A 24,379-nucleotide genomic window follows, 5' to 3' on the forward strand; every position below is an offset into this window, starting at 1 on the left:
CCTTTATTATCTGTCATGCACACGAGTCCTCCTGTCCCCCAAACGAGCCGATAAGCTGCGTCGTGTCGCATGCGCGCGCGATGCAGTGGAATAAGCCACGCACCGCCATTACGCACAAACAACACGCCAGACTACGCAGGGTGGATACTTGTTTCAGTCAGCGAAGCGAATTCCTGGCGAGGTGCCTATCGAAAGGTGCGATTCCTGTGTTTGGCTTTCGTGGCAGGAATCAAATATATTGTATTTCCCCGTTTCGCGTCTCCTGCTGGATCGTAATTTTATTTTCGGCCACCCTCTACAATGTATATAGCGCGGAAAATTTCCCCGCGAATGTTTTCTACGTGGGAAACTTTTCCAGTAACGATTTGTTTTCCAAGGTAACGATATATTGTATGACACACGTCGACGCTACGCGAGATAAAGAATGCGAAACACAATCCGTGTTGGATACGTTCGAACTGACTAGATAAAATTTTTGCAACGTCGTCTGTTACATCTAATTTCTTTATCGTTGGATGGTCGACAGTTGACAATCCATGAATTGACTTAGGTCGCGTATACAACGTGATAATAATATGCAGAAGTAGCCGTTTTACGTGTATCGTAATTCAAACAACGAGGGTTTCATAATCATCTCGAACTAAAAATCATAGGTTCGCGGCGAATCCAACGATGACCAGGCCTGCGTGAGTTCATGCAATAAAGCGTGGTCGTTGCATCAAGCTACGGCTGTTGTGCTTGTGTCCATCGTTATTTCCTTTGAGTCACAGAGTTCGGAACGGCTACAGCCATGCACCGATTCCGCTTATATTTATACCACGATCTAAAAGCGACCAAGAAAAGAATATCTCCCTCTTGTCCGAACGTTGACCCACGACTCGCTGATGATCCGTTCCAGGTCGGTACATTCATAGACAGAGCTGTTTTCCTTTCTTATTCGGCCGCGAGTATCTTTCTTCGTAGCTCGCAATCTCACCCTTCCACCGGTGTCGCTTCAGCCCTCGGTGCTACTCGTCATCGTAAAAAGACAATGCCCTGGAGATGAGCCAAGCCGAGCCTATACACCACTCTCTCGTTCGAGCACAGCTACCTATCGCGTAGTAGACAGCCTATCCCCACCTCCGATGTCGTCAGTTACTCCGACATACGCGTGTCATGCCTCCACCCCCTCCAACCCCTCTTCCACCTCTTCTGCTTCTTCGTCGCCTTGTTTTTCTTCCTTTTCTTCCTTTTTGCTAGCCGCTCGCGTAGAGTAGCCGCGATTCTATCGAGTTCGTGACTGTCGTCGATCCATCGTACAAAAGCCCAGACCATCTGCTCGTAGACACACGTGTGCCAAGTCGACCGTATCGCGGCAAAACTGTTCGCTGCTTTCGCTTCGATCAGACGGACGTGACGTCCTCGTCGATGTCGTTCGTTTCCTCTCGATCTTCTTCGCTCTTAAGAGAGTTCTCGTTCGTGACAATACGAACCGGACGATATCTCATCTCCCTTTCTATCGAATCGAATGCCACCTTCGGTTATTCCCTTTCGTTATCACTCGCGTCTCCGGCGAGACTCGCGCAGCCTGTCCCGGAAACGCTCGATCACTTTCTACGCGGAGATCGTGCTCCACGTAGCGTCTCGTCTTGGTCACTGATTCTGACAGCTGGAAACTGGGTTGCGTGTGCAATCGTCGTGATCGTTGAAACGAGCATCGGGGAAAGTGGCCGAGCCAATAGCAAGCAGAGAGGAAAAGGGGGTGCGCGTTATCTGGGGTCGTGCCGCCAACGATAAAGTCGATCACGGGACTTTTTATGGCCGAGCCTGTAAATTATTGTTACATCGAGTTTTTCAAGTCCCCGCGATTGACCGTAAACACGGACAGGAGGGAATCGCTTTCATTGATTTTATCTGCATTCCCCGGGTAGTAGCGGACTTTCTATCGTCGATAATGCCCGCGTTATTTTCACCGGCTGTTCTGTCGATCGATCGAGGTGGCCGGGGGGTGTCCTGGTAACTGAGCAAGACTCTCTTATCTCTTCCATCCAGCGCGTCCATCTTTTGTTTACTCGGTTGTTTGTCCAACGACGAACTCGATCAGACTCCAACTATTTGATTAAACGCGACACCAATCGCCATGGAAACCGGGTCAAGGATATTGTTATTAGATTCCGTTGGAAGTTGCAGCGAGAAGAAATTTCTGCGAACGGTTCTTTCCCATCCGGAGGTGGAAGAGAAACAGCCATTTCAAGCGCCGGCACGAAGGGGTGGATATTAACGTGGTTATCTTCTCGACAAGCTCGTTTAAGATGATGAAATTCTACGATGAGCTTCGTTTACGAACTACCAGCGCGACAGGCTCAGCGTGAAACTCAATAATCGACTTCGCATCGGGAGAGTAATACCGAAGCAGAAGTTGCCGGAAGTGGTACGGGTCGTGTTACGAATTTGATAAAGTCACCGGCAATACGAGCCTCGTTGTAGTACAGCTTGTTTAAGAATTAGATTTGCTTTACATTCCAATTAATCCCTTTAAAACTACAAAATATTTCCGACAAATTTCCGTATCATTCACCTTACGTTTCTGGTGACACCTGAACCATTTCTATTAATACCACATAAGAACACGTGAAAAGGAAGTGAAATCCCGCGGTAGTATTATCCAATTTCGCTGACAATCGTTAGACGTGGCATTAAATGGCTGCGTTTCTAATAGCGCACCGACCGATTTCCTGTCGGCGAGTCTTCGTTCCCCTTCTATCCGTCATATTCCTGTTGTACATACATTTGTATACATATTCTAACGCGGAAGCTTGTACTTGGCACGTCTCTTTCGCTGTAAATTACGCATTGTCCATCAACGACCTCCGTGTTTTTTCCATCGCTCCTTGTAACCTCGTCGTCCGTTTCCACTTCACTTCTGACGAGCGGCGAAGTCAGTCACGAGCATAATCTACGTTCTCATTGTTTTTGTCCGCGTGAATTCTAGTCTCGTGAGAGCCGAAGAAAGAAAGAGAGAGAGAGAGAGACAAAGAGGAACAAAAAGCGACGGCAATATACGCTATATGCAAATAACGATTCTCCTTGGACGAAACGTCGTCGGTCCTAAATTACCGCTTTGACCGCTTTATTGCGTTCGTTACGTTCTTGGTTGTGGTCGTTATCGATTCGCCGACCATCAAAATATGCAATCCATGTTCTGCGCGCCGCTTTTAAATGCGAGATTTCTTCGTGGTTCCCACCAATCTCGCGTACTGTCGCGTTTACATAGTTTCTCGAATAGATCGTCCGTATCGTTCTGCAGCTCACGTACAATCACAGCGGAGAACGTTTAAAGAACGCCCGGAGCTATGCTCGACGAGCTGTGCAATCTATTTCGCTTTGCGCGAGCTATATCGTTCGCGAGTAATGAGATTTCATTTGTAATCACAGTGGAATGTAACCAAGCGGATGGCAATTTTATTCGATATCACAGTGTCAAAGCGGAGTCCCTTTCGTTGACATTTACCAAGTTGCGGCATAAATAAGCGAGAATGTATTCTATATGTTGGAATTAATCGACTGCCAAAACCTACCATCTCTTCAACTATGAATAGCATTCAAATGACTTCTTTCGCGACCTTGGTGCGCGTGTTTAATCATTCTTCGACACAAAAATACTAGTATATTCTCGTTTGCAGATTATGGAACACCGGCTTGTTTTCTACACAGATTATTTGTCGCGACAACTTTTCATCGAGACTTTAGAAATTTTATGAAGTCAGGAAATAATTTTATCTCGTACAATATACGTTTATTCTTCGTTGAAGTGTACCAACAAAAATTCGCTGCATCACACATGAGCATATGTATGTATGTATTTACGTGCACTTATATCCGCAAATTTTAACTTTTTACTACTCGTTCAAGTATATTATTAATTGATCATTCAGCGATATTATTTATTCGAAATAACAAAATATTTGAACAAGTCAGTACACGAATTTCACGATCATGAACAGAATAATCTTGTAAAATACGCACTTAAATTGTTAAAAAACAAAAAAGTAAAAAAAGAAAAGAGAGAAGATTTATAAAATTCTGCAAAAATTGCCGCTAGTACCGATGCATCATCTCGTGGATGGTACCAGGAACGAAAGGGTTAAGGAGTTAACAGAAACAGCAAAGCAAGAGGATATCCAAATAGTAGACCACAACCTATTCCTGAACGGCCTCGAGGGACCAACTAGTTTCATACCCATAGACCAATTCACCTTCCGAAGGATCGCCTACCAGCCAGACTAGTCGGTCACGAGGGACAAAGACCCGTCGACCGAAAGTCGTGAACGGCTGCCAACAGGCGAATTCCCGAACAAGGTATCCTTGATCCTGGCGTGGTTATGGAACGCGATCAGAAACGGGCGCTTAGGGAACGAGGCCAGCGAAAGGAATCATACACGCGGTGCCGAGGTACAAACAAACGTGCCACGTTTTCCCATTGGTCGTTGGCCATCGGCCGACTCCGGCAGACCCGGCGTCGCCCGCGGTTTACGTTTGCCGATTACATCACTATGAACGCCCTTCTCTTCTCTGTGATAATCTCGCGAGAGCGCGTACCAGAGAAACTGTCGATGGTTACGTGTTCGATTCGGCCTGTGTGGAGGAGGTCGCAAACAGGCTCCGCACACAATACAACGCTTGTCTTCGTGTGTATTCACATATCCATTGGGATATGTAAGTATGTTTCCCTGAACGGTGGACCTTGAATGGTGAGCGGTCGTATATCGCGTGGATCAACATTGCTCCGTTTCTTCTATGTATCGTTTCTCGTTTCACGCCTTCTGTAAGTTACTGGGACGAGGAGAACGAGAAAAGGGAAATTGCTTGGGGCATCGTTTCCTGATGGATTGCGCGATTAGGAAAGGATTTCATTTTGCTAGGCTAATAGAGGGTAACAGAGATTTGCCTTTTTTTATGGAAGGAATGTTCAGGTGTGTTTATGAACTTGTGAGCTTTTTCGAGCTTCGTTAAGTCTCTTGTTTTCTCTAGTCTATGCATTTAGGATGATGAAGCATAATGTTAGATCGTGAAAAGCACAATACGTCGTTAGAGGCTAGTGATAGAATCATAGACGTTCTTGAAAGTCGATACGTTCCGACGGATTGCTATTTTGTCGTGTAACAGGCAAATGAAATTGCGAATAACTGGTTGCAATTTTGAAATAATTTTCGGAGGAAATAATTAAAAATAGTGATTCGTGACTCGTGGAACGAGTTACGTTACGAAGGCGGAGGTAAAGATTAATTCATTGAAATGGAAAGGAATTCTTCTAAATAAATATCAAGCTGAACATTTTTTGCAGTTTCCTTGTAACTAAAAATACGCTCGGACTTATGGACTCGTCAGACGTCGAACGTAGAACTTTTGAAACGTCGTGCATACACGCGTCGAGAGAGAGACGAAGTATCTGGAAAAGCAATATACAGCAGGTACATGATCGTTCGCGTGGTGACTCGCAGAAGATGGTATCGTCGATGACAAGTCTACCAACTGACATTGCAAGACTTACAGGCTCGAAGTAACGAAGAGGCTCGAACGAAACTCGAACTATTCCTCTACAGCTTCTCCGGCTCGTCACTTTCAATCTTATCTCCAGTGAACTAGTCAGCAGGCGCCAGCGTATTTAGTACTCGGCAACGTAACCGGAATACGTCGAATCGTATTTTCGAAGGTGATAATACAACGTTTCAATGATAGGCGCGACTCATGGTTTGTCATTCACACGTTTATTCGTCTCTGTTCGTATGGGTTCCACGGATCTTGTCTTACGATGTCGCGAAGACGCGAAGAAACGCACGTCGAAGCGGCGGCTTTCGTGCATTATTTATTCGCTCGTACATAAATCGACCGATTTCCTTGTTTCCATGGAGACCGTCTTATTTCAACGGGAGAAAAAGCAGTCTGTCGTCGTCTGGCCTTTTATTAGGTCAAGTAGAATCGCGGATTTACTCGGTGTCTCGTCCAGGTTTGCTTTTGCAGTTAGCCTCGTGATGCACGCGCTTTTTTTAGAAGCGACAATCATTCGACGCGCTAGGCTTGACCAGAAAGAATCTGCCAAGCAACCACAACCGGCTGGCGGTCGTCCTAGAAATAAAAGATTCGGTTTCGAATTCGGGCCCGGCAAACCTGATCTGCCCATTCCTTTTCTCTCGAATATTGCAACACACGCGAAACGAGATTACGCTCGATGGAGTTCAGTGTGTTCGCCTGAGTGTCTGAAGGTCGGCTTTTGTAATCCCTCGATCGAACAGCACTATCTGTTTGCAAATCGAACCGATAAAAACTCGATAGAACTCATTGTCATTTTCTTGAAATGTCAGGTCAAATATCCTCAAATATATACATATTTAAGTACGAGGACACGCATACGGAAAAACAACATAGCAAAACACTAGTGAAATTTTCAAGAATTATTACCCTGACTGGAGCTTTGGATTGCAAAAAACGCATTTGTTTGTTGTTGTGATAAAACTTTAATCACGCGTATATATATATGTATATATCGTTAGTACTCGTATTGTGAAATTTTCTATTCCGTTTCTTGCTATTTACTTTTCAAGTTTCTTCATTCAGAAAAGATTCTTTTAATGAAATTTTGCGCCCGAAGGTTGTGCTTGGCAACTCACGAATATTAATTCATAATTTTTCTGCGATTCTTGCAAATTGTTCTTCAGCTTTCCATTAGCTTGAGTGACTAATGTAGAATTTTTATCAATTAAGCAATTTCTTGATAATCTGAGTCAGTCATCGTGCTTCCTATAAAACCAGCAAGTTTCGAAGTTACGAATGAAAGTATACACAACATACGGTATTCTGTCAACATTGTTCTATTAGATTCCGAATTTTTATCCATAGAATGCATATTGTGTCGATAGTTAAACTTTAGTCCGGATCAGTGGAACAAACGAGCGTCACCTTCGACGTCTGTTCCCTTTATTCCACAACTAATGCTAATGTATTCCACATTTCGCTCGTTCCGACATCCGTTTGCTGTTTACCTTGCAGCGATGTTCTATTTGCGTCGCGTTCGTGTCCCGCGCTGTGGTATAGACGAGGTAAAAGCGGAGCATCGGTTTTTACATTACTGGAGGGTCGAGATCTCTGTCTTTTTACGCGACGTGCTCCAACAGGGCGTGGAAGCAAAAGCAACGCCACGCCGCATCGCAAAACACCATAAACCAGTGTTACTTTCTGCTTTGATCGACGCGCTACAGCAAGGAACGAGGGCAATCGGTAAAAGTTTGTCGGATCGCGGCAAAAATCCGAGCGTTTTTCCATTATCTGCAATTGTATCGGCTTTTTCAGTTTCGACACGCGTACCTCCGTCACTTCGTGGCCACTTTTACGCGACGGTGAAATCACGGAGCGAATAATCGCGGACCGATTCATAGGTCGGCCTTGCGCCAAGTGGCCGAGATATCGTCGTCGAAATCGAATCGCGGAACGCTACGAATATATTTACACGTTCGTCTATCCCTCGTAAAAATAACATTTCGTGAAATCCAGCGTGTCGCAGACGTTAGGTGGATCGAACAGTAAACGATCCATAACTCGTTCTGACAAATTGTGTACGCAAGAAGATTGTCAAAGTGTACCAACGCGCGATTTTGGCAACAGATACGGCATAAACACTGTGTTTAGGAATTTCGTAAATTTCTCCCAGTCTATTAAAATACAGTCGCAATTATTTCGCAATTATTTCGCAATTATTTCGTATTTAATAGAGACTCGACGTAGTCGTTCGTATCGGATGCAGTATGCCTGACTAACGTTTTCGGAATAAATTTCCATCCAATATCGATGCTCCGATCTTAAATTTTAAATTTTCTCATTACCTATTTCTTTTCGAATAACGGTACACAACGATTATCATTTTCTCTACTGGTACCAAATTTACAAATACGAATACATCGTTATCGTGACACAGTTGATAACGTTCTAATTCTATCTACGATCTACGTATATGTACTACTCGATTCCTAAACGCGATTCTACTATTTGGTAACCTAGCAATCGTCTAATATTACGGACGATCTGGTTGATCGCTGCTATGATCATTTTCGAAGAAATCGTAGATTGATCGGCGTAATTAGCAGCAATGGTCGCGCATCCGCCGGCTCGTTTGTTTCTCGCGGTGTTGCATCATCATTACGTTTCGCGTCGCCACGTTCCGTTTTCCTCGGCCACTCGTTTAGAAAATGGCCTCGGGAGTTAAGCGACGACCAGTCATGCACAGGAGTTTCCACGTATAGGGGACCGTATTGTTCCGCGCGCGCGAAGGCGTTTCTTATGTAACGTCGTTCCACGATGAAAATAGTTGGATGTTATCTTGAAACGATGCTTGTCACAATTAGGATAAGATTGTATATAAATATTTTGAACCTTATAACGTACTTCTGTAACGATCGCCGGTCGTTTCTGATGATTTCTGGTGATCAAATCTCATCATCTAGATATTAAACTTCGGTTTATCCTTTAACCAACGCGATTTCGTAACAGTATCGTCATGAGTCATGATAGAAGATTTATAAAAGAGATATAGGAAACTTAATAAAAAAGATGACGAACAACTGTAGAAAAGATATATCATTGATTAACCCCTTGTTTTATAATATCGAGATGCACGCTCGGTGTAAAGTGGAATTTATGCATCAGATACAACGAAGATCGGTCGTATTCGTAAAACTCAATTTTAATTTTATTTCAGCTTCTAAATTAGAATACTGTAAATCATCGAACGAAAATTGTACGTTATATCTCGTTCTTTTGATGAAGATAATGTATTGACACACTAAATAGCTAACGCTGATGTATATACATACTCGGAGAAATATAAAGTGAAGGTTAATAAGGTTAATTATAAGCCTAGTCGTTTATTTTTACCTGGTTGGTACACGTATATTGGAAAACATCGCGTTACTTATAGAATAATCCAATACTTAACTGGACGACAAAATCGCTTTTTTCCCTGCCATATAGTTTGATATACTTGATATTAGAAATTTTTGATATCGTTATCGGGTTAACTCGGTGAAATGATACGCAGAATGTTGTGACAGTGTTTACAAATAGTCAACGAGATCGTGCACAAGATAGCGGGCGTGGATTGCAAATGTTTGCTCAGAGCCGGTTACGTTAGCTCCGCCTTCGAGCGAGAATCTTTAGATCGCTGAAAACAGAAGCGAGGTCACCCGTACGAATTTTTTATCGATCTACAGTTCGCCGTACGAGCACTCATCTTAAGTCGATTCGTTTTATCAACCATTCTGTATCTGCATAAATCCGTAAATTTACCATTTCCGGTGTGGCACTTCGCTCGATAACGTTATCGATAACATTCCATCATCGATGTAAATTGCGCAAACAGGTTGCGTTCTGCGTGCGCGACAGAAAATGACGGAAATAGCTGTGTACTCGGAATATTCGCAAATCGGGTTAATTACGATTGTTTACCAGCACGTCCAATCTATTTGATACGCGGAATGACATCCTGTTTCAAAGAGGCTGCATAACAATGCATTTCATGTTGAAACCGAAAGTGACTTCCGTACTACGTTCGTTCCGCGTAACGTACACGCATACGAACATCAAAATAATATTTCATAAATTCTCTCCGTATTTGTTTAATATATTCTAATCCTATTATTCTTCAGACGTTTCTAAAAATAAGATTCGTAAGATTTACGGAGACTGGTACGAAAGTAGTAGCTTATCGTGGCCATGGATTAATCGTCGATTTATTGTCGACCTTAATCCGCCAGTGTTAACTGTTTCCATCGAACGTGTCAACTGGTTTTCGATATATTCCGCGAGCGTTCGACTTCAGGCCACAGGTTTATCGGCTCGCCTGCGCATCGGTCGGTCTCCTCGTTACGAGAGGATTTACTTTACGTAACCGTAAGCATGCGGCCGCGAACAGCAACTGTGTACGTGCTCGATTGGTAATTCGAGAACGCGACGCTTATCGCTTTATTAGCCGTTCTTTATTGCGAAGACGATCCGGTTGGCTGTCTCCGGAGGCTATGACAGCAACGAGAAATCTGCTGCCGCGCGAACAACTGGCCAATTTCTCGAGGAAAGCTCTACTCGAGCCACTTGGACCGTGACGTAATAATAGCAAACGTAAAATTGAACATCGATGATGTTTCTTCCATTCTCGATGTGTTTGTTCGCGTTGTAGATACAGTAAAGTTAGATTCCGATCTGACGGAAGATATCGCGGGAAGTCGTATCTGCTCGACTTAATCGATCTCGAGGTTGATTCGAAGCTTGGAAAATAAAGCAAGATTTCCTTAACGAGCGATATGTACACCGCTGTAATTAGGGACAAAAGCGTACGAGAAAAGACAATCCACGAATCATTTCGTCATTGGATAGCCAGAAACGCTGCGCCGTGAAGGAGGAATACTTAAATATTTCAAAGCGTTTGTGAATGTCATAAAGTAACAGAAGTGCATACAAATATGGGACGCTTATAGAATTAAGAGATGGATTTGCGCCATACTCGAAATGATTCACGATAAACAATTCATGGATTGCGCATAACCACGAGTCGATTTATTTTTGCTCGCGAATAGATCAGCGGTCTGAAACGTGTTCTTCTCAACCATTTATAAGTTTTCGAGAGACATACGCAGCTTTTCCTTGGAATTTCTCGTTTTGCCTTTTGCTCAAACCAGTCAGTTACATCAGCGCAGATTAGAATATAGAAAAAGTTAAGTACAGTTCAATTGGCGAAGCAATCGCTTAACAAGATAAAATTCTAATTCTAGTTCTATCCGATCGATTGACTTTTTCATTCCTACACTTAATAACCTGGACACGACTTAACGTTGTAATTACTAGGTAAAGTTGACCAATGAACGGATCGTGGGTCGTTGGAAAAATTGTAATAAAAATTAACAAGTTCCATTTAGATCAGTCGATGTGTTTATGTCATAGACAAGATACGAACCTTTTTACTGATATCGTTGATTAAAAAGCTTGTAACGGAATCAGCCTGTATGGAATTTTTATATTGTTTTTAAGCGGCGAATCTGTCTTTGAAGTATAGTAGATTTTCCTAGCTAGGAAGCACTACGTGCAATCCCAAGACAAGATAAGGCGTTTCTTAAAAGATTCATGCGTAAACAGACGATTTTACTGGCTAGAACGAGCCGTGGCTTCTCTCCAAATAGATACAAAATGGAATAATTTAACGAGGAATACATCGTTTTTCTTTCAATTTTCTTTACCACTTCTCACCGTGTCTATATTTAATCAAAGGGTTTACTCCTGTTAATAAATGAATTATTCATGAAAATAGTTTCCATAAGAGAAAAGGTGACGAACAGACATAGCGATTCTCGTACGTTATCGGAAAAACCGGTCAATCTTCGTACACCGGCGGTGTCATTCGTGACAAGCTTAGATTCTTCAACACGCAACTTGGTAATCGAGAAGTAGCACCGTCTTGTCACGGAATTGAAGTCGATGTCGTTCGATAAATTCGATGGAAACGCGGCGCGTGTTTGCTTCGACGCTAAAAAATTTCCAGTCGCGGGCATTCTGAAATCAGCAGAGAACCCGGCCAATGTCCGCTTGCCGCGATGCGTGATGTTTTGGCGCAGCGTAAACTGATATAGATAAATCGCGAATCGAAGGTGACAACGCGTGTCGCTTCGACAACCGAAATAGTTTCCAACTCGAAACCACGGTGAAAATATCCAGTTTACAAAAATAGATATTGTTGGAAAGGCCATTTATTTATATGATTAGCGAGCTGTTGCGATATTGTTGGAAAATATCATCTAGCAAGGTAATATCGTCAACAGCTATCACTATCTTTACGACGACTAATCGAGCGATCGATGACGCCGATGAACTGCATTCATGCTGGAATATAAGTATTCTGTCGGACATTATTAATTCGCCTTCGTGGCGAATGGTAATCAAGTGGTTCGATATTTTCCCTGTTCGGTAAATCGAGAATTTTTCATGCGCAGTAAGAATAAAACAATGAGCCGAACTGTTTGCGTCGTAATTACTTATGCGATGAATAACACAGCCGGCAAAACAGATGTACAGATTTCTGTCCTAGTGGGACGTTAATTGTTAGATAACACCAGCAGACGCAGTGGCACCGAACGAGAGGCGAAAAAAACAAAATTCTTATCGGCGTTCGAGAACGCGTTTATCACTGGCAAAAATCGTAAGAATATTTTATCAGCGAAACAAGCAATTAACTCCACGTTAAGCCCGTGATACCTATTGGATGAAGAGTATAGAGTTTACTCGATATCCTATATATCGTACATGCGAATCGCATAGATTTTCGAACGAGCATTGATAACGTGGTTTGGTTAGCTACCTCTACTAGTGACATTGCTCGTTAACGACTTCGTCTCCTTATGTAATTCTCCGGGTTTCCCCGTTTTTCTTTTTCTCCCTTTGCCACTTGTTAATGGACTCTAACAAAATACTTACGTTGTAGATAAGATTGCACCGAGACGACGATTGAAATTAAATATAAATCGAGCGATCACGTTGAATCGAAGAGGTGCTTCGAAAGACCTAGCTTTGTCTTGGAGTTCTGCTTCGGTAACAGTTGGAACGCTTTTTCGGGTTTATTTCAAGTATACGATCGATACGAGCTAATATTTTCGTTATCTTTGCACTTCTCAACGAGTGTTTACGTTCTTTTCTAGTCGGATTATTTTCTAGTCCCAGTGAAACCTTTCCTCTGTAAGTAGAATAAGACGGCCGGGCGCTGTCTAATCAGCCAACCGAAGAAGCAATGGATCGTCATATTGTGAAGTAAATTGCAACAATAGCGAAAGGTATACAGGGTATAGTACTCTGCGAACGATTGAAAATGTTTTCTAGGGCATGGATAGTTCTCTGACGTAAATCTTGACGTAACGAATAATCCCTATGTAACAATAGTCGACCACACTAGCTCATTCATGCGCTTTCTCGAATACGGGTCGTAAGTCGTAAGTGGAGCAGGGCTCTTGAAAGCACGTGCTGTCACCGGGATAACGAATCGCTCCGTCAACAGCGGCATCTCGTGAACTCATCGCGAGCACCTTCGAAGCCAAACAAAAACTATCTCCCCATATCGAACGCCCACGCGATCAAGCAGAAAAGCTCGACGTGTGTAACCTTCGACGAGCTCGATATCATCGAATCGTTGCCAAATATCTTTACGCAAGATTCGCGTATTCGCTCGTCCACGGATGACTGGTTGAAGAATTGGCTGAGCTTTGAGACCGCGTCATCGTGCATTGGACCGACGACGGAGACTTCCTGTGTCCGTCCACCCACGACTACGTTAGAAGACGCGTTATCACGCGCGATTATCTCTGGCCACAGAGGAGCCACAGAGAGTTGACAAACGTAAATCTGGATCGTAACAACATCGTGCAGCGATATGTATCACTGGTAAAGCTTGTAGCCTTGACATTGCCCTCGGTTACCTCACGCTTATGTAATTCAACGCAGCCAACGGACCAACCACGTGTTAATGTAGCACACACCTAATGTGGTTTGCTGACGCGGTTGCTTGCTCTCTCTCTCCCCTCCCCTCCCCCTCTCTCTCTCTTTCTCTCTTTGTACACTTCCCTAGCTCGCATACGTGCACGTGTATATGCGCTCGTGTCACGACATAGGGCTGCACGTAGCGTAAATCATGGATGCATTCACTGTCTCGATCGAGGGGAGCGTGTCTATCGTTGTCGTTTAAGAGGAAGGAATCGAACGAAGGAAAAGAAATCTGTCGAAGATTTATTGAACGGAATTTAATTGATTGGACGTTGGTCGAACCGAGCAAACGGTTCAAACGAAAGGCCACTGCACGGAATCTCGGTGGAAACCGATCAACCTCCGACGCAACGGTTTTCGATCCTGGAACAGGATATTCGAGTTGTTACACGTAAGGATGCACGGCCACTCTTTGAACTCTGACTTTAAATCGTGTAGCGAGAGCGGTTTAGGCGTTTTCGAACGTCATCGTGCACCGAGCTCGTTAATAATGTTACCGAAGCGATGGCCGATTATCGCGGCGCATCATAGCGGCACGCGGAAGTTATCGGTGTGGATATCGGGCCGGAGGCGAACTGCGCCGTTCGATCACTTCCGCTTGCTCCCTGAGATTACAGAGCGCCCAGTTTCTGTGCATAAAATAAACTACGCCAAGCGAAACGAGAGGTTTAATCGAGTTTATCGTGGTAATTGCGCTTGGCCAGAGTGCCACTCGTGCCTCGATCGACTGTTTACGCAGATAACTTGCGGTTACGTTGTTATTACGGCGCTGTTACTTTTCTTCCAGGTATTTTCCACTTTCGGTATTGAATTATGAAAATGAAATGCTTGTTCATACGTGGAGAAGTTAAAAACTTAAATGTCGCGATAATTAACAACGAAGTCTTTCAGCATAGCTATAATAACGATAACTAAGTGAAATCATGCATAGAACGTAATATACTGACAATTCTTGTGTCACTTCCACGCCTGGTAAGACGTAATCGATGCCCACTCTTCTCGTATCTGTTACAATCACCGTTCCTTGAGTCAGCGGCTAGTTAATATTTATTGCATAGCTGCCATACTCTGAAAGCTGTGTACCTAGCTATCGATTCATTCAAATAGATTACCTATTCCGGTCTAATTGTGAACGTCTAAGGCACACGAAGCTATTAGATCATCTTACAACAACAAGATCCAGTTGAGACATTCAGAAACGAGACGTACTCCAACAATATCCGTTGAAACGTATTAGTATAACAATTTCATAAAATAAATCAATGTCAATTAAAATTAACATTTCTATCTATTTATGCGTAAATCAATCTTTTCCGCCCATGTTCTCTCGCATAAGTCAATAAATGTTATCTGCGCGGCAAGATATTTGTTATGCATCGACAGTTGATGGCCCGTGGTTGTCGAAACAACGAGAGCCAAAGCATCGATTGTTCCCGACGATGATCCCATTCGTCAACAAATAATACGTAACCCGGCAAAAATATCAAGCGCGCATTACATCGGAATGGAACGACCCTGGTATCCGGCGCACTTAACCGGTTTCACGGTTCCAAGTTCAACCGGGTCGTCTCCATTCATGCGTCATTGCTCCAGGGTTAAACGGTCCAAGGAAGTGTGGCGCGGTGATTTAATCACTTTCGGTTTTTATTCGCTCCCCGCCACCTTGCGCGCTGCACAACGGTAGTTAGATCTAGTCACGATCTCGCGCGATCTGCTCCGTTTCCGATCCATCGAAGATCACGAGAGGATCGGTCGAAGAACACAGAAAGCTTCGGCTTTGACCGTCTTAGATCCTCCTTCGATCAGTTGGATCTCGCGATCACACGCGTTCTGTGTCTGTGAAAGACCAGCTGTTCGACTAGATACGATGAAAAAATTCAACGCCAGTTATTTCTTCCTCCGTCGTTGCTGTTATCTCTAGTTCACACGATGACCTATCTTTCGCAATAATGGCCAGACTGTTACCACCGCTTTTGTATCTCTTTATAGAAGATTGATTAGAGGCACGGATACAAAGAATCTTTCAGAATTTATCTATTTTTTCCATTTCCAACTCAGTTTCGCGTACAACCTCTTAACCATGGAAAACATGACTTCCAAGAACAGCTGACTCTCTCGTAACCTTCATCCCGCGACTGTTCCTTCTGGAATCGATCGTACGGCCATTCGTCGACCTATTCTTCGCACTGGGAGAGCAAGTGGCTCTCGCAGCGAACAACTTCTCGCTTGCTTTCCGCTCGTATACGCTCTAACGAACAAAGACTGAATTATTTTCGTGCGCGGGACGATTTCATGGAAGTGACCCCGCGACGCTAGGACGGCGAAACGCTCTCTCGGGGTCCCTTCGTATTTAGGTCGCAAGCGACGATCTCTCCTCTGCCCCGTGGCGAACCGTGCGACGTTGGATATGAGCCTTGTTCCAAATTTAGTGCCGGGCATGATCTCGAAAGGCTTCCACCCTCTCTTCCCCATCCTCCCGTCCCGTCGCCATAGCCCGGTTTCGCACGTTACTTCTCGACTCGGAGGTTTTTGGCGCTCGTGAAATATTCCGGCAGCGGCACATCGCGCTTGTCGGAAGCGTCCTCCATCTCGTATTTGACGTTTGTCGCGTGCATCGCGTACAACATCGGCAACTCGACATCTTGCTACTGACGCACAACGTTTGGCGAGAAGTTGCTGCAATATTCACCTATATCGCCGCGCTTTATTTATAGCGCTAATTGTCACGCGATAAGCATAATCTTGGCCGAGACTGTCGCTAACGACATGGTTTTTCGTACGATTACGTGATTCTTCCGGGTACACTAAAGTAGTTCCTATACGCGAAACTTGCCTCATAATACGAAACAAGATGATATCTCCTATGATGCAATCACTGGGTATGACGAATATTCGTATACGTTTCGAGGTGTTAGAATAGTTGAATACCATTTAGTATAATATTATTTGTATATCTCTCAATAGCAACTTCGAGGCTTTGAAACGGCGGATGAATATTTTTCCATGCAAAATATTACGTTACACAAAGACAACTTCCGTTCTGTAAGAGCCGCTTAAGATTTTCAAATGATTTTGATCGTTCGATCAGGTTTCGAAATCTTAGAAATGGATTCTGATGTTTGTAATTCATATGTACGTCTGTAAACGTTGTAGATTAACAACGCTGTTTCGAAGAAACTGTACTATAAATGACATCACTCGATATAGAAATCGATTACCGACAGCTGCGCGAGTTCCCTCACACTTTCTTATCAGATACGATTTTTTTTTCCCCTCGGTGAGCACAATCTTGCACGTTTACCAAAGTTTATCAGGCAACTGTTTCACCACACGATACCCGCGGCGCGAGAAATATCGCTCGATCCTAACAGAAGTACGATTGGAGCAGCAGTAAAACTCGGCCTTCGACTATTTTCTCTTGCAAAAGAGAAAAACCGCTCGCATCGTAACAGATATAGCGGATGCAGTAAATATGGGACAGACGTACGACACGATTGACTAATCTGAAATTTATTGTTCTCTCGAAGGTCAGGTGTGTGGGAACGAAAGTGAGCAGGACGATTCGAACGCCCACGCGACGGCCCACACTGTTCCTCAGGGCCCGCGTAATTGGAAGCGTGGCGAGGGCCATCGATCCGCTACCGTTCCACTCCGAAACACTTGCGCGTTAATTAGCGATTCGAGTGTATCCAGCGGAAAAGAGTAGCTCTTATTGTAGCATGGATCTGCTGGTTGGAACGACCACGATCGATTCGCTTATCTCGCGAGTGGAAGCAATCCAAACCGCTCATGTGCAAACGGAAAGGCCGCTTCCCTATTTTCTTATGCAGTTTCTTTGAGTGGAATGGAATGTACACTACTAGCCAAAAATTCGGACCGTTGAATCATCCACATCCTCTTGCACAAATAGTATTATTAGCGACGTTTTACGGGTTTGCAAATTACAACTCATCAGTGTTGATAAATTACACGTAATAATAGCGACTAGCTTAGTAATGTGATAAATAAAAGTTTTACGTCCGATGTTTTGAAACCGCAGGTCAGCTGACTGTTCTGTTCGATGTAAAATTACAAAATCGTAAAAACTATGCGAGTCGAGTTTATAATTTGCGTCACGTCGATTCGTTAATATTATTAGCTAGTAAATTATCGTGCAACAGGACTCGTTCGAAATGAATACTATACAGGTATCCATAGTAAATAATTTCCTCTGCGTCGATAATTTTTTAACCGAAGTATTTCCCGAAGTAGCTGCTATTTTTTCTAATTCTTGGATTTTATGAGACACATCCGATGGTATGAAACTTTTGCTAGTGTATATACCGATCGATCGTATCCATTCGTTTGGAACGAAACGAGGAAGCATTCTGAGGGAACGTGCGCAGAAACTACTTGCAGGATGGAATAAACGATCTGGGTCGTGGATAGAAGTCGGTCGTACCGATCCTATACCGAAATAGGTGCGAACAATATTCCACACGGTATACTGATCGTACGAACTCGTCGACCAGGTCGATCGTACTATCGCGCGATCCAAGGAGTCCGTAGAACACGGATAGACGTGGAAACTAGGTCGCGTTCGACTCGATCGCTGCACGACTCGAGGCCTCTGTCCGCGTCTCGTCGTAGGTCATTCTTCCCTTTTTTTTTTCTTTTTGCTATTTTTCTTGCGCTTCTCGTACATGATTTAATCAGGAAGTAGCTCGGTTATCAGAAGCTTCCCATCAGCTGACACGCGATTAAGCGGATAAAGAGATTATTGGTTAATCAGGCTGGATATCGTGCATATTGGCTCTAGGTTTAAGTAGTAATTATCGTTCCGTGGAATGTTGAAGCGTGGGAGAATAATTTACTCGAATTTTTCTTATTTCGTTTACCTTCGCCTTTTAGATATTACTTCTACGTCCGAGGTAATTATTATAAAATTCATTTCCTTTTAATGCATGTAAAAACGAAGTTTTCAACGATTAATGTTCCTTGGAACATTTCTGACATAAATGTATTTTTCCATTTAAAGTACAAGAGAATAACGAATAGAATTTATTAGAATATAATCTAGAATTGAATATGAAAGTATCTTTTCCTGTTGAAAGGAGAGCAAAATCGCAGCATAAAAATTACGGAATCGTAAAAGCCAAGGGAATCGTGTGTATCTATTAAAAGCTCTTTCTCCTCTCTCCGATTTTCTTCGAATTTCTTCCAAGGAAGACTCTGTTTTTCATTTTCTCGTACATTAAGCACATTCGACGAACCATTGAAAATATCATGGCGATCTTCTTCGGATCGTATCAACAATGCGAAATTTCGAAAACAAACAAAGGGAATTTGCGGAAACGTACGAGCACGCAACAGGCGTCTGCCACTCGTTCCCAAAAGACGAGCTGGTAGGCTTTTCTCCCTCAAAACGTTCGCTTACACTGTACACGTGCGGTTACGCACAGAACGACTTGGCCGGCCTCGAGGACAATTTCTCGGATTGCCGTATAACTAAGAACAAAGTGAATGGCGGCCGGAACGATCCGCCGCGAAACGCGAGCGAAGCGTAATCCAGTTAGCCAAGTCGGTCGACACTCACGAACGCTTAGAAACGTTCGCTCTCGAGTCAGCTGCTGACAATAATTGCGAGCGTTAATTTCGTTCCATTACACATATCATTAAACAGCACTTAAACGCGCCAAAAATAGTCGCGAGAATTACATCATCTGTCGAATCTTCTCATGCGACAGTTCCGCTAACTCTTCTACGAGATCTTCTATTTCAAAGAAACTTTGCGACTCGAATTCTTTGAATTGGATGACGATAGACTTAGACCTCGATTATAATTGTCACAGAACGTCGACTAACGTAGATCAAAGAAGAATTCGGGATGGTTCCTTGTAAGAGAAATTGGCAAATGTGTAAAAATAGAAGATGATAATGAGAGATTCTTACGTTTTTCTTCGGACATTTTGTTCTGAAATTAAATTAAATTAATATTAACTATTATGTAGGAAATAGTTAGTATTGGTAGTAATTACATTTTTTCAACTTTTCCACGACATTTGCGGAATTTAAATTGCTCGAATATGATAGCAGTAGACTTTGATATTTCACAGAAGAATTTCTTTTGAAGGAACATATTCGTTGATCGATATTTGATAGCGTGGAAATGTGAAAGATTTAGGAGGATATAGAAACGGTGGAATAGTTTTGCTATGTCAGCTGAATCAACGAAAGAATACGTGGTTAAAGTCGTACATTCCTACCAGGAGATACACGTGATAGAATAAAATCTCGTGAACCGTCACGCACGACGTATCGAAGGACGCAAGTGATATATACAGTCTCGTTATTGCGAATAATAACGTTGCGGAAATACGACCAATTAACTGGCACTCGGAATAATCAAGTGGGAGTACCGACTTTATTCGCTGACCATAGTCTATTCACGTATTTCGACTGCATCGATTCGAATATTCGCTTATGTATTATCCGTATCCCAAAATTCTATTACGTTCATTTCAATTATTCTCTTTGACGTTACGCAAACTGTTCTTTAAATAATATTAAAAAGTATAGTGAGTAAGAGAGAGAAAGAGATTTAACATTTTTCAAATAACGTTCGTGTCTGCCAAGAGGTAGATAGAACGCGCATCATTCAAACAAATTATCGCCATGTTGTGCGGATGTTACGTAAATATTTAATTGTGCAAAGAATAGCTCGCCAAACGTACGGCTGCATATTTCTCAAACGGTTATTTGCTACGTCTAGCTTTTCAATGAATCCTTCCATATGATAAGATCAACGGTGTATCAACATTCTCATTACGAGCCGATCTTTTGCCGATTCAATTAACGTGCTTTCCATCGAACTGCGTACGCGAGCCGAGCTTTCTCATCCGGTCAGCCGAATTAATCGATTAGCGGCGAAAGCTTTCCTCCGAATTAATTGCAAGACGGTTGGTTCGAAGAGGAACCCGTCGTTTAGCAGTTAAACGTTGCCGGACGCGTGCCGTCGTCGGTCAACTCGTCTGCGTGTAATTGAAGACTAATTGGAAAGCGGAATGCTCTGGTAATTTACCGTTTATCCGAGACGAGCGATACGTCAGCTATCTAAGTTCGCGCACGCACGCGTCCTCTATCCAACGTCTCTATTTTTTTCCTCTTCTTCTCTTTGTAGATTCACCCGTGTGCTCTAGTTCTACAAAGAAGAGGATTTCTTTCGGTGTGTGCTTCGAACGCGAATAGTTGCCGGTTCGGGGTCGAACGGTCGTTCGGGCAATCGTAGTAAGTTGCCTTCGGGATTTAGGTCAAACTACGCCCAGAAGCGAATTCCCTGCAATTCCTGGTACCTTGAACCCGTCCGGTGCCTCGTAAAACAATTCGCGCGCACCTCCGTGGAATAGTTGGTTGTTCGTTCGTTAGTCGATTCGTTTGGTTATGTCGTTTGCCTTTCGTGACGCGATTAACCAACCGTCCTTACGTTTTTTGTCGAACCTTCTCAAACGAACGGAACGAAGGCTGGCTTCGTGCCTGCAAGCTAGAGAAAGCGTCCAGTATGCAAAGTTCCGAGCGTGGTCTGCAACGAGGTTACGAGCCTTGGTCGCGTCTCGGGCCTGCCGGCACAGCGGTTAATCCATTCGGAAGACTCGCCTCTCGCCAGTCAGCTTCAAAATCAATTATCGAAACTTCGTTTTGACGGCCGTCGAGTGGCTAGACGTTACTTTATATAGCTCCGTCAATCATCTGGCGAAGTTTTTCGCGTAATATTCCACCGATCGATGAGGGATATTGCACGTTTCACTGTTAGTTCTGACAACAAGAAGCTTGGCAAAAGGATCGCCTCGAGCGGATGTAGTCGCGCGATCGCGCGACCCTGTTCGTCTACATTCGCGGAGGCGTAGTTGACATTCAGGTTAGCCGTCACGACGCGTTCGAATTATTCCCAAGAAGCTTTGGCGACACTGTGTGTGCAGACGTTGCTTCGAGCGATTTAGTATCCGCGATCATTGATGGAACCGGTGACAACTCGATAAAGTAACGAGATTTTGACGTCAGTCGAGAGCATCAGCGCTCGAGTTCGCGCGCCAAGCTGAATCGCTTGGTTCTTAACGGCACGGTGCCTCGATTACAAACTACCGATCATGATCTGTAGATAAATAAAACTCTCCTTATTCTTCCAAAACACGTGTATCTTTGCAATCGAGGAGTATTTCTCGAGAAACGTTGGACTTGCTAACGAGCGAATAATTGTGCCGACAATGTTGTGCATGTAAAAGAATCGTTATCACGCGGATAGATAAGATACATCGAAAGTGAATTAAGCGCCGAATCGTTCTTCCTTTCGAGTCTTACGCAAATTTCAGCCTCTTAACGATTTTTAAACTGTACAGATATCGTTCTCTAGTTTACACTTTCACCTTGTTGCAATTCTCGCTACAAATTACCGGTTATTAAATTCCTAATAGCATTAATTAACGGGAACAAGAGTTTAACGACTGTAAGAACGCGTGCTCGTGGATCGTTCCGCACGACGGTCACGTAGGAAAAAGAAGTAAAAGCGGAAGACTATTTTCCATTTGTTAATCGGCGTTCAACTTCGCGGAATAACGCTTCCATTCGCGTTCTAGACGAGAGCGCTCGACACTTTACGTAAGTGGCGCTGGACAGTTACGAAACGGCCATTAAACTTCGCTTAGTTCCACGCGTTCCTTCCTAAACAAATCAATGCAATTTATCCCCTTCGCGGGTAAAATGGTCGGAAGCCGCTATAGGCCGGGGCATAATTTCGCTGGCGAACCCGCGCAGGACCGGTTACCGATCGTGACTGTTTCGTAAGACACACCTGCGAATCATTATCTCTCGCCTACCTTGGCTTTCCCCGGCAATAAGGCGATTCTATTTGGCCGCGCGAAATAGCCAAATCTCTTTCTTTTTTTCTCGTCGCCTCTCGTCAATGTTATATCGGAGAACGTTCGTTTCTACGTCGACGCTGATCCAAGTATTTCATAACACGACCTATGCCTATTCGCGCTCTTTTAACGCTGTTATTAATTTCCTATATGTATATATGATTGGGATTATTAGCGAAATTTTGTACCAGTACAAATAGATTCTGTTGTGAGATAGTAACGATAATAAAACAAACAAGATTTTACAAGTGGATTTTATAAATGGCAAGTCACTCGATTATCCTATTTTCTAAAATCGTATTATAATATCGTCGAAGACAAGATTACCAAGAGTTTATTACTTTCTCAGAAGTTTATGAGATTCAATATGTAATTTAATTTATTAATATTATTAGTTGATAAATCATCGTGCTGGTATCAGTGTCGTATCAGTTCAACCTCTGACGAAACTTACAATGCTGGTCAAGAGAACGTTCAATGTCTACGCTTGCGTATATGATAACGATCATCTTCGAACGAATCTTTAAACAGATTCGTGTCGTTTATATTATTATTCTTGTCTAATACGATTCGATTTTGTAGAATTAAGGTGTATTCTAGTATCGTTCGTCGTCTGAAATTTTCATTCGATCGTGTCAATCGCAATACTTGCAAGATGTCAGAATTTCTTTTTTAAAAACCTACCTACCTCGGAAACCTCGATTTTTGACAATTACTATGCCACCTTGATTAAAGTGCTTGTTTCGCAACTCGACAGAATATTTTCCCTCGAACCCTTTCGCATGGGGCAAATCTGTCTGTGCAAAATAAACGTGTACGTACAGTCCTTTGTTAGGAACGGATGGAGAAGCATCAAGAAAGAATGTGCTCCCATTCTCCTCTGAATAAACATTTTCCATTTTCTGGTAAACTCGGCTTGGCTGGCCGGGCTGAAAATAGCAACGGAAGCAACGACCGCGGCTTCGACGCCTCGACACCGATGTACAGGGTGGAACGTGCGAATGTCGACCGCAGGAAAATCGTCTAGGGGTGAATTCGAGATATTTGAAATAAAGCTCGAGCTGCGCTTGAGCTTGTTCTCTCGAATTCTCCTCGATAATTCATCGAGCACCACCGAAAATATTCGCAAAAGATACTCGAGATTTGTCACCATCGATCTCCGAAAATCCTGTATTTTCCGAGTCATCTCGTTCCTCGACTCTCGAGGAGGCACGTTTGGATTATTTTTCACGCGAAAACCTGTAATACGATTTAATTGGAGTCGAACGGAAGTGGGTTTATACGCGGCGAGCTGGCTTACTCTACATATAGATATATATGCAGAAAAACGAGCATGTAGGTCCGATAAAAGCTTGTAATATAGATGGACTTGTCAAGGTCGTTGCAAGGTTAATCGCGATGCCACGACCTTTGACTTCTTCCTGTTAGAGGAACTGAAAACGCAACGTATTTATCATCGAATCAGTTTTTCCGATATTTCGGTGACCTTACAGTTGCCTTGACACCGCGACCTACTTCGTTTTTTCTTCTCTGGATCTCCGCGCGAATTTGAATTCCACGAGTTCGGTTACGTTAATAGAACACCTTGGACGAGCGTTGCGTACCAGCGTTACGAGTGTTGATCCCATACGTCGAGCAATTTTTCTTATTTCTATCAAGTGTCACACCCAATATATCTTCGAATAAACGGCCCACCGTCGCTGGCGCCGGTGCTCACGCGGAGCATGAATAATAGCGCGCAGTTTTAGTGGTCGTCCGAATCGCGTGGGATATTTCAGCGTGTAAGAAGACGAGCGTAAGAAGGAAAAAAGATGGAGAAGATGGGATCGAAAATCTTATTCTCGTGAGAAACGTAGAATCGTTGACCTGGTCGCGTGCAAGCTATTTCCACGGCAATACAGTATGAAATTTTCAAAAACACTTGGCAACGCCCGTTGAATAAAAGA

General features: G+C 43.4%; 1 protein-coding gene across 1 annotated transcript in view; it reads left to right on the forward strand.

The window, feature by feature from the left end:
* The window catches only part of LOC126918942 (uncharacterized), a 54,707-nt gene that overhangs the window by 17,540 nt on the left and 12,788 nt on the right, over window positions 1-24,379 (forward strand). The gene's annotated exons all lie outside the window — the stretch shown is intronic.

This window comes from Bombus affinis, chromosome 7 (assembly GCF_024516045.1).
Source record: "Bombus affinis isolate iyBomAffi1 chromosome 7, iyBomAffi1.2, whole genome shotgun sequence".
Lineage (NCBI taxonomy): Eukaryota > Metazoa > Arthropoda > Insecta > Hymenoptera > Apidae > Bombus > Bombus affinis.